This window comes from Balaenoptera ricei, chromosome 13 (genome assembly GCF_028023285.1).
Source record: "Balaenoptera ricei isolate mBalRic1 chromosome 13, mBalRic1.hap2, whole genome shotgun sequence".
In the NCBI taxonomy this organism is placed as follows: domain Eukaryota; kingdom Metazoa; phylum Chordata; class Mammalia; order Artiodactyla; family Balaenopteridae; genus Balaenoptera; species Balaenoptera ricei.
Genome location: NC_082651.1, coordinates 37,033,058 through 37,051,064, shown reverse-complemented (window position 1 = coordinate 37,051,064; position 18,007 = coordinate 37,033,058). Strand labels below are relative to the sequence as shown.

The 18,007-nt window shown below is 43.0% G+C and overlaps 1 long non-coding RNA gene and 1 pseudogene across 2 annotated transcripts; one reads left to right on the top strand and one right to left on the bottom strand.

Moving 5' to 3' along the window:
- Window positions 1-6,990: 6,990 nt before the first annotated feature.
- LOC132376927 (uncharacterized) lies at window positions 6,991-16,281 on the bottom strand. Of its 2 annotated transcripts, XR_009506472.1 has the most exons (5): window positions 15,510-16,281; window positions 15,269-15,329; window positions 9,128-9,301; window positions 8,924-8,970; window positions 6,991-8,214 (listed from the first exon to the last, which is right to left on the bottom strand). It is a non-coding gene; the product is annotated as an uncharacterized LOC132376927 (long non-coding RNA). The 2 variants fall into 2 exon arrangements; XR_009506471.1 differs by lacking the exon at window positions 9,128-9,301.
- LOC132376926 (RING finger protein 11-like) lies at window positions 11,786-12,515 on the top strand (annotated as a pseudogene).
- Window positions 16,282-18,007: the final 1,726 nt, after the last annotated feature.

The window sequence follows — 18,007 nt, the reverse complement described above, 5'->3', positions numbered from 1 at the left end:
TATTGAACTCACCAAAGCCATTAAACCTTTATTGCCACACTCTTCCTTGTAAGTTTTTGTTTTGTTTATTCTCATTTCTTAAACTGACAATACATGGTACAAAATTAAAAATATAGAAAGGAGTATTTGATACAGTGTCTTCCCTCTCCCGTTTCCCAGGCACCCATCTTTCCTTTCCAGAGCTACTCAGTGTGACTTGTTCTGGCATATCTTTACAGAGATTTTTAAAACACTTTATAGAAGTTTAATTTACATACCATAAAATACATCCATTTTAAGTATACAATTCAATTATTTTTAGTAAATTTACAGAGCTGTGCAATCATCACCACAATCCAGTTTTAGAACACTTCTGTTACCCAGAAAAGTCCCTTATACCTGTTTGCAATCAATCCACATTCCCAGCCCCAGACAACCTCCAATCTGCCTTTTTCCTTTTCTGCACATTTCATGTAAATAGAATTATATAATATCTAGTCTTTGCATCTAGCTTCTTAGCATGATGTTTTCAAGATTCATCCTTGTTATAGTGTGTACCAGTACTCCTTTTTATTGCTGGTTAGTATTCCATTGTATGGCTCTACCACATTTTGTTTATCCAGTTGCCAGTTGTTGGACATTTGGATTGTTTCATTTTTTTTTTTTTTCCGGATAACGTGAATCATGCTGCTATGAACATTTTTGTAAAAGTTTTTCTGTGGACATAGGTTTTCATTTCTTTTGCATATATACGCAGGACTGGAATTGCTGGGTCATATGGTAAGTTTATGTTTAGCTTTTAAGAAAATGCCAAAGTGCAAGCCCCACAAACAGCAAGAAAGTTGAAGAATGAGGTCAGCATTCAAAAATGGGGTCAAATCTACAGCTGGGAAGTGGTGTACAGACAGGTCGAATTTAGATCCTGAGCCTTTAATAACCACTACCTTCGCTCAGTGCTCTCTGTTTTTAGACTCTATATGAGAACACCTAGGGCTTCCCTGGTGGCGCCGTGGTTAAGAATCCGCCTGCCAAGGCAGGGGACACGGGTTCGAGGCCTGGTCAGGGAAGATCCCAGATGCAGTGGAGCGACTAAGCGCATGTGCCACAGCTACTGAGCCTGCATTCTAGAGCCCGGGAGCCACAACTACTGAAGCCCATGCGCCTAGAGCCCATACTCCGCAACAAGAGAAGCCACCGCAATGAGAAACCCGCACACCGCAACCAAGAGTAGCCCCCGCTAGCCGCAACTAGAGAAAGCCCGTGCACAGCAATGAGAGACCCAGTGCAGCCAAAAAAATTAATACATAAAATAAATAAGTTCAAAAAATAAATAAACAAATTAAAAAAAAAAAAACAGAACACCTAATGCAGGTGGGAAGGTGGGAGGGACACTGTAAAGGTCATCTATGCTACATGTACAAGAACCCCGAGAGCACACCAATAGGTACCACATTTTTCACTGCTGTAGCCGATCATTCCCCCTGTACTACCACACTGTAGCATTCCCTTCCCTGATCTACTGCTACAGTCTCTTTGGAAGGTGTTTCAGAACTCTTGTTATGAGAGTGCCAGTTGAACTGTCCTCACTTCCTTCATTTATACCAGGATTGAAGACCTTGTGGTCCGAGATCCTGTCCAGAGAGCAAGCAGGCTAAGACTCTGTCTTTGTTGATGTATTTCATCAGAAAGGGCTCTACCCCCTCTCCTAGTTCATGGTGTGACGTGTTCTTAGCCTCTCAGGAAAGTGGGGAGAATTGGAAAGACTCTACATGAGAATGCTAGGCTTTGTAAAACACTTTAGTTTTTTAAAAATAAGACTCATTTTGTATCGGACTTATAACAATTTCCTATGAAATACAAAGAAAGCCAAGAATCAGTGACATGAAATGATCACCAGTAAGAACTACAACAGTCACCGCTTATCTCGTAGCACAGGGCATTGTCCATGATCCTTAAGAAGAGTTACTAGAAATGCCTCGCCCATTCTGCCCCTAAACACCAACACAGCAATCATGTACCTTGAACGGTACATGATTGCTGTGTTGGAGTTTAGCGGGAGCATCTCACTTACCAGGGACTGGACTTTTACCTTGATTCCTTTGTAGTGACGGAGACATCCCTGGTGATGAAAAATTCCCTGGGATTGCAACCTCCAAGCCAGACATTTTGTGTGACACAAACTCAAGAACTCCCCAAGTCCTGCAGTAGCAGAAACAGTCACATATTTGAGAGTAACCCAGCATCTGAACTTGGGGACATTTCAGTGACAGTTCCAGTCCAGAGTGCCAGGCGTCTCCTGGCCCTGCCTCCAGCTCCAAGCCAGGGACAAATAGAGAGTAAGAACGTGGATGATATTAAAACCAAGGTTTCAAAGATTCTGGATGCCTAACACATCCCAAAAGAAAACCAAGATACTCCACTACTCCCTTTAGGAATCCCTGATATTCACCAGCCGCTGGCCTGCACCGATCCCCTCAGCCAAGAGGAGCAGCCTGGTTCTGAAAATGCTGATCTGGGAAAGAACAGCCTGAGTCGTGAGGACCTAGGGACACTCGAAAATGGGATCGAATCCAGCAGTGGTTTTGCAGACATTACTACACTGGCGGAGGATATTCACCTTCCCCAGCTCTTTAGTTCTTTGAAAGATCTTGATCAATCCCAAGGTCCCAACGGGATCAAAGCCAAAGATGCCAGAGCCTTTAAGGTGAATCAGGTGCAGGAAAAGCCAAGTGTCATAAAGGTTCCCTCTGATCAACCCAGGAAGAACAAACAGAAAGCCTCTGAGCCTATCAGCGGCGCTCCCAAGGCCAAAATCCAGCCAAAGAATCCAGAGTGCCTGTTAGGGGGAGAAGTGGTTACCTGCCACGCTGCAGTCAGTGACAGGGCTCCTGTGAACACGGCCAAGCACTCTCAAGGCAAACCTCAGAAAGCTGCATCCAGAAAGATCAGCAAAACTAAGAGCCACGGGCAGGAAAAGACCAAAAGGACCAGAGGGAGAAACAAGGCTGAAGAGAACAAGCAGTCAGGGAACAAAGTCAAGGCAGAAGAGAAGCCAGCAATCCCCCACACGAAGCGAAAGGAACACCAAACTGAGCTTCTCCAACAGAGCTTTCAAAAGCCTCGAACCTCCCTAGGCGTGCGCATGCTGGAGTCTGTGAAGGTTCTTCATGCGCTGGGGAAGAAGGATGATAAGAAAACTGGGCTCTCTTCCTGTCGGGTCTTGGGAAAGTCAAGCAACCCCAAAGACCCCCAGCCATCCAGCCATGGCGGCATACCCCACATGAGGGTAAGAGTGCTGAGAAAACTCAAGTCGAAGCCCAGAAACCAGTCAGCAGTGCTGAAACAGAGTGTCTATCCTCATCCCAGTATGAGCGGCCTCCTCCTGGGAAGGTCAAGTTGATACCTCTGCCTTTTTCTGCCTGGGACAAGCCTCAAGCTCGACCCGCTCCTCGGAGGCCACAGTCTCTGGCCTCACATCGGCCTGCTGGGGCTTACCGTGCCCAGCCTGGTTCTACTGACTCAGCGCAACCTGCTGCAGTCAATTCATCCCAGCCAGCTCCTGCCTCTCTGCCAGGCCCCGCCAAACCAGCTCAGCCAACTGTGACCAACCCAACCCAACCGGCTTGGACCAACCATACCCAGCCTCGTGTCCCCTCAGTCTGCTGCTCTTAGGCCTGCACCCTACAAAACTTCATCTGGCGCTTCTCTCCAGCGGGAGCCTGTTCCCCCTGCTGTGACTAAGCGCCAGGCCCCATCCAAGCTCCAAACCCAACTTCTATGCCAAGACTTCAGCAAGCAACGAGTTCCATGGAGGGAACCCAATGTGCCTGAGCCAGTCATGTCAAAGCCCATCGAACAAGAGCAGAGGCCAGAGCGAGAGGCCATGAAGAGGCGGGCTCAACAACGTGAGAATGCTGCCAGATACACCTCTTCGGGGAAGCTGCAATTTTTCACCGAGAGGGAAAACGAAATGGAAATTGCCGACTACTACGGATACGTCAAGTGAGAGCTGCTAGGATTCTTGGTGCCACCTTGGCTACCAGCTGTTCTTCCATACACAGGTAAGACAGGTATAGAACTGAATAAGTAAATGGAATACAATTAATAGACGAGTAACAAACCTTTCGAATTTTCAGATGCTGCTAACTGGGGCGTGAGAAAGGAAGGACTGAAAGTTGGATGGGAGAATGAAGGAAAGGGGGAAAAACTGAGCAAAGAGGAAGGAACTTGGCCCAGGGCTAGGAAGGCCAAAAGAGACGTATGGATTTAGGAAAGGAAGCAGGAGTGAGGATGAAATGGCAGAAGTAAAAAGCAGGGTCAGAGGTCTGGGTTGAAAGAACACAATTGGAGTAGAGTTGAAGGTGACAGAAGAGGAGTCTAGGTTTACTAGGAGAAATAGAAAAAGTCTCTCGGGGACGCTGGCCTTAAGTCTCACAACCACCAGATAGGTATTTCAGAAAACAAGAGGTTCAGGACACATCTCTGAAAGGTCTGAGTCGCCTTATTCAGGTGTGACTGTAGTGGGGGAATAGGGAAATCTACCAGAGAAGTGGCTAGGGCTCAGAGTTATCCTAGGGGCAGCTGACGACAGGGGCAGAGCCAAGGAAACTGCTGCATCAGGAGGCCCACGAATAGGGCCTGGTATGTAAATCACGATGTACTCAACACCTAAGCACGAGGGGAGCGAATGCGCTCTTCAGTTAACCTTGGCAAAGACAGGCAAGGCCGGTATTCCTGTGCCACTTCACTTACAGAGGTGCAGCAAAGGGCTGAGGTCACATCCCATGTGGAGGTACAAGGACTCAATTTGAGGCCCAAATGCCTCTGAAGTCCTCTGTATTTGCAGATGCCCGTAGGCGGCCAACCTGGCTTTCAGAGCACAGCATCCTGAGGTTACTGGTGGACGAGATCAAACTTCTGCACGCGCCTAAATATTAACTTGAGGGGCTTCCTCCATTGAGCAGGGCACGTGCCGCCTTTTGTAAACATCACCATCTACTGAAACGCATGAGAAAAAATCCGACGGAAGCGTCCACTCTCACGGGTGAGAGTGGTGGGGGCACGCGCACTGGGCAGCAGCTCCAACAGCCACAGGACGCAGGCGCCCAGGGGTTCAGAGGCTCCCTGGGAGGCCTCGTGGGGCAGCTCGAGGGAGTGACGATGGGAGAGAGCGGCAGGGCTGGGCGTGAAAAGGAATGCAGTGGGGAGAAGGGAGAGATGGAGACAGTGGATAGTGACTATGGGAAAATGGGCAATTTTCATTTTCAAAATTATTTTTTTGAGATGTCATTCACATGCCATAAAATTCACCTTCTGAAACTGCAAATTCAGTGTCATTTAGTACATCCACAAGCCTATGCAACCATCACCGGCATCTAACCCATCACGTTTTCATCACCCCAAAAAGAAGCCCCCTTAAGCATGAGCAGGCACTCTTCATCCCCTCTTCCTTCAGCCCTGGCAACCATTAATTTGCTTTCTGTTGCTATGGTTTTGCCTTTTCTGGACATTTCATGAAATAATACAAATGAATGTGACCGCTGTCTCTGGCTTCTTTCACTTAGCATAATGTTTTCAAGTTCGTCCATGTTGTAGCATGTGTTAGTACTTCATTCCTTTTTATGGCTGTATAATATTTCACATATCCACCACATTTAAAAAATCCATTCATCCACTGATGGGCATTTGGGTTTTTTTCACTAATAATGTCCATTTTTTGAGAGTTTATTCTGTGCCAGGCAGCACCAGGCTGAGTTACTGACCTTACTTCACAGATTAAGAGGCTTGGAGAGTGTGAAGAGTTTGCCCTAGATTAAGAGCTAGCAATTGGGGGAACTGGGGTTTGAACTCAGGCAAACTTCAGAGGTAATAGATTCACATGACAGAACACTAGAAAAGGTACACAAGGGTATTCAATGAAAAGTGACCCTTTTCCCCACATTCCCCAGCCACACATTTCCCTCCTCAGAGACATCTGCTTTGGCCGTGCTGTGGATCCTTCCAGAGAAATATTTATACCCCAACATTTATGTATCACAACTTATTGACTAATCTGTCCCACTGATTTGAAATGTCACTTTTATGGTATAACAGATTCTTATACGTATATATATATATATATATATTTTTTTTTTAATGTATTTATTTATTTATTTTTGGCTGCTTTGGGTCTTTGTTGCTGTGCGCAGGCTTTCTCTAGTTGCGGCAAGCGGGCTTCTCATTGCGGTGGCTCCTCGTGTTGCCGAGCACGGGCTCTAGGCGCGTGGGCTTCAGTAGTTGTGGCACACAGGCTCAGTAGTTGTGTCTCACGGGCTTAGCTTCTCCATGGCATGTGGGATCTTCCTGGGCCAGGGATCGAACCCATATCCCCTGCATTGGCAGGAGGATTTTTAACCACTGCACCACCAGGAAAGCCCCTTATACGTATTTATATTTCTCTTTTCAGAGCTGTCCTGACTCTTTCTTGCCTATCTGTTATGTTTGCCATTTCTCTAAAATTCTTTTTATCTTCTTTTTGATTTAAAAAATTTTTTTCCTCTTCTTGTTTGTTTCTCTTAAGGCATTATCCATTATGTTCATTCACTCGTATTATTTTATTTAATTTATTTAATTAATTAACTTATTTATTTTTGGAGGTGTCGGGTATTAGTTGCAGCACGTGGGCTCTTTGTTGCAGTGCGTGGGCTCTTCCTTGCGGCTCGTGGGCTCTCCAGTTGTGGCGCGTGGGCTCCAGAGTACGTGGGCTCAGTAGTTGCGGCGTGCGGGCTTAGTTGCCCTGCAGCATGTGGGATCTCAGTTCCCCAACCAGGGACCGAACCTGCATCCCCTGCACTGCAAGGTGGATTCTTAACCACTGGACAACCAGGGAAGTCCCCACTCTTGTATTATTTTAAATTTAGTCCTCATTTCTGAAACTTTTTTCTTTTATTTTGAATTCTGTCTTGAGTTCTATCATCTTACCTAATTCTGGTTTATGCTGTTCTTTCATCTTTTTTTTATTATGGTAAAATATACATAAAACAAAATTTATTATTTCAACCATTTTCAAGTATACAATTCAGTGACATTAAATACATTCACAATGCTGTGCAACCATCACCACTGTGCAAATTCAAAATAATTATGTCAAAAGATTGAGCAGGACATCAGAAAGATGGAGGCAGCAGCATAGCTTCTGAATCTCTCCAAACCCTTTCATGGAAGAAGATCAACTAAAACCAAACACCCATAGGTGGCATTTATCAGCATTTACCATTTCCAGAACTTTTCCACCATCCCAAACAGAGACTCTATAGCCACTAAACAATAACTTCCCATTCCCTCCTCGATCCATGTTCTTTCATCTTTCGCATTGTTTTTCCTAACATCTTTTAGCCCACTTTGAAATAATAGGTTACAGTTTTGATCTGTTTTGTGGACCTGTCTTTTCCAACTTGATTTTATTGTCTGAAGACATGCTATTCTGCTCCTTATTCTCTTTTTTCTTACACTACCTCTGTACGGGATTTGATCCCAATCCTTTTCTGTTACTGATTTTTGGATGAAAAAAGTTTTACAGCACTTTGAAAAGGTGGTGCGAGGCCATGTGGAAACATGCTCTTCATGGCTGTTTCATCAATGCTTCACTTATACTGCTTTGGAATAACTGTTTTCCAGGAGGCATAAACCAGTGGGCTTTACCATTGGACAGAGTGCAGAGAAAGGACCCCACGAAAGCTGATCACCTTAGCAGAAATGACTTAGTTATGATTTCACCCAAGATTGGTCACAAACCAGCCTGGGAAACTCAAGGCACCAGAGACAAGGCATAATGCCATCTTTCCTTCTCTCTGCCTCAGCTCTCAAGGATTGGTCACCTCCATGTTATTAGTAACTATTATTTGGTTTCTGTTCATAATTACTATCAGGAGACACAGCACTTAGGGGCCTAATTACACTGCCCAGCTACGCACCATTCTTCTTCATCTTGGCTTCCTGTCCACCAGCAGGAACCTGATTTAGTTTTGTTCTCCCTTCACCACAGCCCAGTAATTTTTGTGCATGACTCTCAGTCTCACCAGAATCTGTATCTCTCACTCTGCCCCAACATTCCACCCCATCACTCGCTCCCTGAAGTGTACTCTAGAAATTTCGGTCAACTGGATATTTTACCACTGTTCACCATCTCTTATGAAACCAGAAGACGAGCAGCTTTCTTATGGAATGACGGAGAACTTGTAAAGATAAAACACCAGTCTGCAGGAGAAAGGGAAGAAGAGAATGATGGAAATCGTTTCTGCAAAACTAGTTTTACATTACGTTTTGTTTGTTCCTGGTAAAGAAACTGAAATCTTCTAAACATTAAAAAAAAAATCTAAACCACTAAAGTCAATAATACAGGAATATAACTTTTGAAAAAAAGTTCTTTGGCTGCGCAGCATGTGGGATCTTAGCTCCCCAACCAGGGGTTGAACCCACGCCTGCTGCATTGGAAGCGCAGAGTCTTCACCACTGGACCACCAGGGAAGTCCCAGGAATATCACTTTTAAAGGAGAAGTTATAAACCCCTTGGTTCTATGAACTGGAGATTTTTAGTAAGAAGTCATGTATTTTAAATGACTTGGAGCTTTAAAGGAAGGAAGGAAGGAAGGGAGGAAGGAAAGAAGGAAGGAAGAAAAAGGGACTTCCTTGGTGGGGCAGTGGATATAATATCAAAAGTAAATTAATTAATTAAATAAATTTAAAAAAGAAAAAAAAATGCTGAAATCCACTGACTAATTATTCAGGCTATTATATCTTGCTATTTCCAGATACATCCCTTTATAAACTTTTGGTAAAAGGTTATCGTATGTCAGAACAAATGAATTACAGACTTTTCTATTTTTCCAAAATTTGAGAAATTCCCTTACATTTCTCCCTTCAAATTTTATAACAAGGGAAAAGTAGTGACAACCCTTATACTTACATTCAATTGCATCATCTGGCCACATGCCTTCTACATCAATCAAATATCTACAAAACAACAAAATTCGAGTCATTTGTAAATAAAAAGGAAAGAAAATCAAGTTTTTGCAAAAAAAGGTCCAATTGTGCTTTACAAATACAGATAGAAAAATCCTAAGAAAATATCAGCATATCTAATCAATAATTATTAAAGCATGATATATACCATGACTACAAAAAGGCTTTATTCCGGAGTTTCCCTGGTGGCGCAGTGTTGAGAATCTGCCTGCCAATGCACGGGACACGGATTCGAGCTCTGGTCTGGGAAGATCGCACATGCCCCGGAGCGACTGGGTCCGTGAGCCACAACTACTGAGCCTGCGCGTCTGGAGCCCGTGCTCTGCAACAAGAGAGGCCGCGATAGTGAGAGGCCCGCCCACCGCGATGAACAGTGGCCCCCGCTTGCCGCAACTAGGGAAAGCGCTCGCATAGAAACAAAGACCCAACACAGCCAAAAAAACAAACAAACAAACAAAAAAAAAACAGGCTTTATTCCAAGGACCAAGGATGCAAGGATAACGCAACTTTAGAAAATCTATTAATATAGTTATTTACATTAATACAACAATTTAATCAATAAATGAAAGAGAATAAAATACAGGACCAAACTGGCAGATGTTAAAAAGTTATCTGATAACATACAACGGTCAGTTTCGGTCAAAATGCTTTGTACACTAAAAACAGGAGACTTAATATGACAAGAGTATTCATCAAGAACCAACAAATAACAAAAGACAAATTAGGACAAATATTAACATCATATCTAAAAAACCCTATCTAACCAACCATAGGAGCCAGAAACTTAGGAATCACCATCACTGACAGCTATTTCTCCCTCACCCTCATCCTCAACCCACCACCAGTGCTGACAATGATACTGCCTACATACCTCTAGAATCTGTCCACATCTTTCCACCAAAATGACCACCATACCCTGGTCCAAGCCACCATTATGCCCAATTTCTACACAAGTCTCCTAACTTGCTTCCTCGCTTCCACTCTTTCTCCCTGCAGTGTATTCTCCACTCGGTAGCAAAACGATAGGTTGAAAATGCAATTGGGTATGTTCCACACACTCACCTTCAACAAAAATAGTTCAATGGTTTTCTATTACTCTTCAAGTCTGAAACCTTAAACATAAGCCTGCACGATCGAGCTCCTACCCACACTTGCAGCTCCATTATGATGACATGCTCCCCCAACGGCCCCACCTTCCTGGCCAGTTCCTCCAACACAGCATATGCTTTCCTCTTAGAGGGTCTTTTGCTATTCCTTATGCTCAGAAATCTCTCCCCAACGTCCCTATCTGGTTAATACCTACTCATCCTTCAGATATCAGCTGAAACATCCCTAAACCTTCTCTAATCTCCATGATGAGATCAAATCCTCCCTAAAATATGCTCTCATGGTACCATGTCCCTCTCCTTGGCACCTGTCAGAGTTGTAATTCTACATGCAGAGTGTGATTCTTGAATAGCTATTCCCTCTCTGGACTGCTAGAATTCACAAAGGGCAGGCAGGTCAAGTCTCCTCACTCACAAAATTTCTCAAGTCTTTTTGCTAGCACCCAGCACAGTGCTTAAACATAACAGATGCTCAATACGTGTTTCCTGCATGAACAACCATACATTGGTACAGTGTAGCAACACCCACAAAAAGCATAAGGGCATAAACTCCTTGATGCAGAAGTCCCATTCTGAGTGAAGTTAACTGAGACAAAGCATATATATTCAAAGATGTTCACACAGGAATGTTCATTACTTTGATGTTTTATAATATCAAAAACTTCTGACTTGTACATGTTCATCAGTAAGCAAAGGAACAATGCAGCCTTAAAAAAAAAAATAAACCGATCAACAAAGGATTAATCTCCAAAATATATCAATAGGTCATGCAGCTCACTATTAAAAACACAAACAACCCAATCAAAAAATGGGCAGAAGACCTAAATAGACATTTCTCCAAAGAAGACATACAGATGGCCAAGAAGCACACGAAAAGCTGCTCAACATCACTAATTATTAAAGAAATGCAAATCAAAACTACAATGAGGTATCACCTCACACCGCTTAGAATGGGCATCATCAGAAAATCTACAAACAGCAAATGCTGGAGAGGATGTGAGGAAAGGGAACCCTCTTGCACTGCTGGTGGGAATGTAAACTGATACAGCCACTATGGAGAACAGTATGCAGGTTCCTTAAAAACTAAAAATAGAATTACCATATGACCCAGTAACCCCACTACTGGGCATATACCCAGAGAAAACCATAATTCAAAAAGACATATGCACCCCAATGTTCACTGCAGCACTATTCACAATAGCTAGGTCACGGAAGCAACCTAAACGCCCATCGACAGGTGCACGGACAAAGAAGATGTGGTACGCATATACAATGGAATATTACTCAGCGATAAAAAAGAACGAACTTGGGTCATTTGTAGAGACGTGGATGGACCTCGAGACTGTCATACAGAGTGAAGTCAGTCAGAAAGAGAAAAACAAATATTATATATTAATGCATATATGTGGAATCTAGAAAAGTGGTACAGAAGAACCGGTTTGCAAGGCAGAAATAGAGACACAGATGTAGAGAACAAACGTATGGACATCAAGGGGGGAAAGCGGGGCAGGGCGGGGGTCGGTGGTGGTGAGATGAATTGGGAGATTGGGATTGACATATATACACTAATATGTATAAAATAGATAACTAATAAGAACCTGCTGTATAAAAAATAAATAAATTTTTTAAATTCAAAAATAAATAAATAAATAAACTAATTAAAAAAAAAAAAAAAAAAAAAGAATGAGGTTGGGAGACTGTCAAAACAGCACACAGATCACACACTCAAGCCCCGGAAGATGGGGAACTGCCTTAAGTCCCCCACTTCGGATGACATCTCCCTGCCTCACAAGTCTCAATCCGACTGGGCTAGCTTTGGCAAGGGGACGGAGCTGGATCAGGAGCTGCTGCTGCCATATCTGGATCAAGTTCCAGTTTTGGTCTCTCATCCAACACCTAGTCAGACTCGCCTAGCACCTCAGCTGAGAGGAGCAAATTAGGATAGCTCAAAGAATAGGCCTCATACAGCATCAGCCTGAAGGAGTTTATGACCCTGGAAGAAATGGATCAGAAAAAAGGATCCGGGGGACTTCCCTGGTGGTGCAGCGGCTAAAGACTCCACACTCCCAACGCAGGGGGCCCGGGTTCGTTCCCCGGTCAGGGAACTAGATCCCACATGCATGCCGCAACTAAGAGTTTGCATGCCACAACTAAGGAGCCCACCGACTGCAATTAAGACCCGGCGCAACCAAATAAATGAATAAATAAAATAAAACAAATATTTAAAAAAAAGATCGGGGAGTGTGTGATCTGTATGATGCACTTTGTTTATGAGAACCCAATTTGATTTCTGCTGTGTATGCAGATCACCTGGGCTGTACAGATGACTGGCTGATGAGATCCTTCACGTGCCCCTCCTGCATGGAGACAGTTGATGCAGCACTGCTTTTGTCCTACGAGACTAACTGAGCCAGTGTCTCTCACCTGACTTCAAGTGAACCATCATTTTTGGTGGTTTTGATCTTTTGTGGTTGAGCCCAAAGAGCCAGGGATTAGGAATTAAGATCATGCATGAAAGTTTCCTAAAAATTCCTGAACGGCTGCAGATGTTGGGGAAAAGCACGTGATATTTTAGAAATTTAGGGGGAAAAAGGAGGATGGTATTTTTATGTAAAGCCTTCACCCAGTGTTGAAAAATATAATTGTTATTTAGATCTTGTTATTCCTCCAGTACATAGGAATTGTGTAAAGTGTTACAGCAGCTGTATATGTTTCAACTGTGTGCCAAAGATTAGGATAAAGATAGTGGTTGTTTTTCCTAAGTGAGATAACTTTCTTCTTCCCCCTACCCAAATTCTTTTCTGAAGTTGCTGGCATTTGGGTCAAGGTTTTATGAAAAGCCACATTTTAGAACACTGGCACAAAAAAAGGAGTTTTAAGCTGGTTTGCATAGTTCTTTTTTTGTTTTAGAATAAACATAGAGCACTTATATTTTTTACTTTATAGGAACTCCACAAGTTAAGGTCCCATTGTTCTTTTGCTGTGATTCTTGTTACTACTGATGTTGCTGTTTTCTGTCTTTGCTGGTTCTTTCTAATCTACCATTTGTCATTATTGGCATATGATCATCTCAGGGTCACAAGATGGCTGCTGTAAAACCAAATATCATATTCTCACAAAACAAGGAGGAAGCAGAAAAAGAGCCCAAATGGTCATTTTCCTAATGCCTATTTATCTTTTCTCAGAGAAAAATATCATTCTCATAAGCACAATAACAGCCTTCCCTTAATTACTCATTTGCCAAAACAGACTGATATGACCATTCATAAGACAATTCATGGCAAAGAGGGATATGATAATGATTGTCTTAGCCTAACAAGGATTTATCCACTCAAGCTGAATGCTTCACTCCTCAAAAAAGTCATAAAGTTCTATGAGCAAGGAAGAACTACTAAGTGACTGTTAAGTAAACCATCAGAATTGTTTGTCCAAGACCATACGATTCTTTCTTTCCACTGGAAATGGAATTCATTGCCTTAGGTCTTTTTCAATAGTGTACTATTACTGTTGGGGCTGGCTCTGTGCTTGAAAACCAGCTGAAAACCAGTTATAACCTGTTACAAGTGCTATATCTGTTTGCAGTTAAGAAATGCAGAATTCAAAGTGATCTCCTAGCTTGTAAGCCAACTGAGATTCACTGTCCCTCTTCTATAAAAAAAAATGAGCTAATGTGTCCAGAAACTAACTCTAGTAAAGTGGGGTTTAACATTACCCTTTCTTATGAGTTTCGTCAAATTATTTTGGTTGTTAACATGGTGATAATTAAAAGTCAAGGTAAATTTTAAATATTAAGAATTCTGATGTATTGAGCTTGAATTATGCCACCATGCTTATGTAAAAATGAAAGTGGCACCATGGTTACACTGAGAAAAGTTTCTCAGTTGTAACCATTTTGATTTCTTCTTTCCTGTGACCTCCTTCCCTGTTGTCTTGAAGCACAGCAAAAGGATACTGCATGTCTTCTTACTGTAGTGCTGAGGTTACTGAAGTTATATAAAACACATCTCAGTCTCTTGTTTCTTGGAAGGAAAGTCCTGCTAGTTGACTGACAATTCTAAGCAGGGAGAATTAAGAGAAATGTGTTTCATGTTTTGCACACAAATGAAGAATTTGTATAATCACGACTTCACAGCTGTGATCTCAAAAAAGAAGGAATTTCTCTCTTTCTATTTTTCTTGCAATTAACGTAAGAACACTCTAAATCTCTAAGCTTCTGAAGCGTTAGTAGAGATGGTCTAGTAAAGATGTAGTTGTAATGTTTTACCCATTTAGCATGTGTTTATTTTTCCTTATGTACTCCAAGGTGACATATTTGTTCAGCTCAGTGATCTTACAGCTAAAACAATCATTCATTAGTAAAAGGAGAAGCAATCTCAACCTAACAAATCAGAAGTGTTTCTTATTATTTTATACTGAGTTGAATATTTGACTCTTAACACTTTTTGCTACATACAAAACACAAGTCTCTTGAAGGGTTCCTCATAAGTGCATTATACAAGGATTTAGTATGTCCTAAGCACTTAAAGATTTGACATTCAACTGTAGTAGTATCCATGTTGGTTACTTTTCTTACGAGCCCCATGATGAGTTGGAGAAACACTGAAAGAATTAAGAGTATCAGGTTCTATTAAATTGTTACATGTATCTTGCTTAAGTTTGTGCTCATTTATTTATATCCAACTACATAAAGCAAATTTGGAGGAAAAAAAAGAATAATAAATAAATAAGAATGAGGTCTCCAAATATTGTCAGACGAAGATGTCCTCCATATATTAAATTATAAACCAGAATGTCTAAAACACTATACCATTAAATCACAGGTACAGTCAGTTCTGTATATCCAACGGTTCCATAACCTGCAGATATGGAAGCCCGACTGTACTACACCATTTTACATACGGGACTTGAGCATCCGAGGATTTTCGGATCCATGGGGAGTCCTAAAACCAATCCCCCTGCAGATACCAAGGGACCATTGTATATGCTTATATCTGCATTTTTTACGTCTGAAAAAATATGTGCTAAATTGTTACTGGTGGTAACATCTGAGTAGGGGGCAAAATTGCCTTCCACTTCATACACTTCTCTGACTGCATTTTTTGCATTCAGCTTACATTAGCTTACATTACTATTGTAAACAGAACAATTTAAACATGCTCTGCCTCTTGGGGTTGGCAACTCACCTGCACATGAGGTAGCCAGTCCTGTTGAAACCATGGGTACAGTGGACACCAAGAAGTCTGTCTAGAAAACAGGGAATATGGAATTACGTAAGCGAAGTAGATACACTAAAAACGAGTTATACAATTTTCTGAAGAGTAGCCTTTATTAGTTACCACAACACTACCACTATCCTGAAAAGGAAAAACTCTGAAGAAAAGAGTGTTTTTGCAGGAACGTACTATAAAGAATTAACTACTATACCGTCAAAATTCATTGTCTCTGGGAAATTTTGCATAGCCTCCAATCAGATGCAATAGTGTGGACTGGAGAATGCCCATCAGGAACTGATCTGACTATAGAAAAAGGGAGTGGAAAAAAAAAACAGGCTATCAGAAGAACAGAATTTGTTTTTGAGTGAAACAAATGGAATGCCTTCACTTTTAATGCTCAATATTAAAAAGAACAAACGGTTTCTGAAGGGCTCTTGGGGTCCCCAAAGCACTTCCATTCCTTCTCTCCTTCACTGCTCCTCACACGCCACGGGTCTATGTGCCTGGGGAGTTCTCGGGTTAAGTAGCACCGTTCTTATTTCACAATGAAAAAGTAAGGCTTGAGAACGTTAAGCCCAAGCTGCAGAGCAGGCAAACAGAAAAAAGACTAGAATCGAGTCTCAGATTTTTCCAACGATGCCACAGTATTTTGTGGTCCAGGACTTAAAAAAAATTATATGAGAGAGTAAATAAAAAACAACAACATGTAGCTGATCTCTGCAAAAGCTATGTCTGTGACTAGGTGGTGTCTGGCATTCGTCATCTCCTGCCTGGAATACTACCGCCCTACAATTCTAACAATCTCTTCTATTTCAACTGATCCTCCACATGGAAGATGTTCTCTCTCTAAAATATAAACTTGGCTGGATTGCTCTGTTGCTTAAAAATCTGTTGTAGCAATGCAACTTCCCTAACACGAAGCGTCTGCAACTTCTCCAGAGTCTCTGCCCCTGCCGTCAGTTCGGCATCGGCTACTGGTACCCCTTTCCAGACACTCATGGGTAGTGCCTACCTTTACCAACATTCTAGCACGACTATGTTATCTGGAGTTACGGACCACAGCCAGATCTCCACTTCAGCTGCTTCCTATCCAGGTGTTCTTGAGTGGGACATCACAGCAAGCACTGAAAAGAATTCTTCTTCACTCGGAGACTTTACTCTGGCACTCACTGACCGCCACACAGCTGCCTCCTCCATGTTTCTGGCAGCCCAGTATGATAAAACTTCAGACGCCAAGAACATGGTCCCTCTACATCCATCGCTTTCTGCCAGCCTTGCTCAGGGAACACCATCTCAGATTCCAAATCAGGGGCAGAGCCGCCTGCCACTTCCCTGCCAGGAAGGAAGCCAGGTATATTACTATAACCAAGGCACACTGGGGTCTTTACTGTATGGAGAACTTGGCTCCTGCCCGCAATCCTACGGCTCGGCGTCATACACAGGAAGTCGGGCCTCTGGGCAACCAGAAATGGGAATGGGACTGAAGGAGATTCAGCCCACAAATATCCGACCACCAGCTTCCACCTCTGCAGTCTGCCACCCTGTGCCTGCTCAACGCATCACAGAAACAAGTTTTCAAGGTGAGTATAACAAACGCCAGAGAAAGTTGAAGAATGAGGTCGGCATTCAAAAATGGGGTCAAATCGACAGCTGGGAAGGGGTGTAGAGGCAGGTAGAATTTAGATCCTGAGCCTTTAATAACCACTACCTTCGCTCAGTGCCCTCTGTTTTTAGACTCTACATGAGAACACCTAGGGCTTCCCTGGTGGCGCCGTGGTTAAGAATCCGCCTGCCAATGCAATGCGGGGGACACGGGTTCGAGCCCTGGTCTGCGGAGATCCCACATGCCGTGCAGCAACTAAGCGCATGTGCCACAACGACGGAGCCTGCATTCTAGAGCCCGTGAGCCTCAGCTACCGAAGCCCACGTGCCTACAGCCCATGCTCCGCAACAAGAGAAGCCACCGCGATGAGAAGCCCGCACACCGCAAGCAAGAGTAGCCCCCGCTAGCCGCCAACTAGAGAAAGCCCGTGCACAGCAATGAGAGACCCAGTGCAGCCAAAAAAATAAATACGCAGAATAAATAAGTTCAAACAGTAAATAAATACATAAACATAAATTACAAAAAGAAGAACACCTAATGCAGGTGGGAAGGTGGGAGGGCCACTGTAGAGGTCATCTATGCTACATGTACAAGAACCCCGAGAGCACACCAATCGGTACCACACTTTTCACTGCTGTAGCCGATCGTTCCCCCTGTACTGCCACACTGTAGCACTCCCTTCCCTCATCTACTGCTATAGTCTCTTTGGAAGGTGTTTCAGAACTCTTGTTATGAGAGTGCCAGTTGAACTGTCCTCACTTCCTTCATTTATACCAGGATTGAAGACCTTGTGGTCCGAGATCCTGTCCAGAGAGCAAGCAGGCTAAGACTCTGTCTTTGCTGATGTATTTCATCAGAAAGGGCTCTACCCCCTCTCCTAGTTCATGGTGTGACGTGTTCTTGGCCTCTCGGGAGAGTGGGGAGAATGGAAAGGACCCTATATGAGAATATGCTAGGCTCTGTAAAACATTTCAGGTTTTTAAAAATAAGACTCATTTTGTATTGGACTTATAACAGTCCTATGAAATACAAAGCGAGCCGAGAATCAGTGACAGGAAAGGCTCACCAGTAAGAATTACAACAGTCACCGCTTACCTCGTAGCATA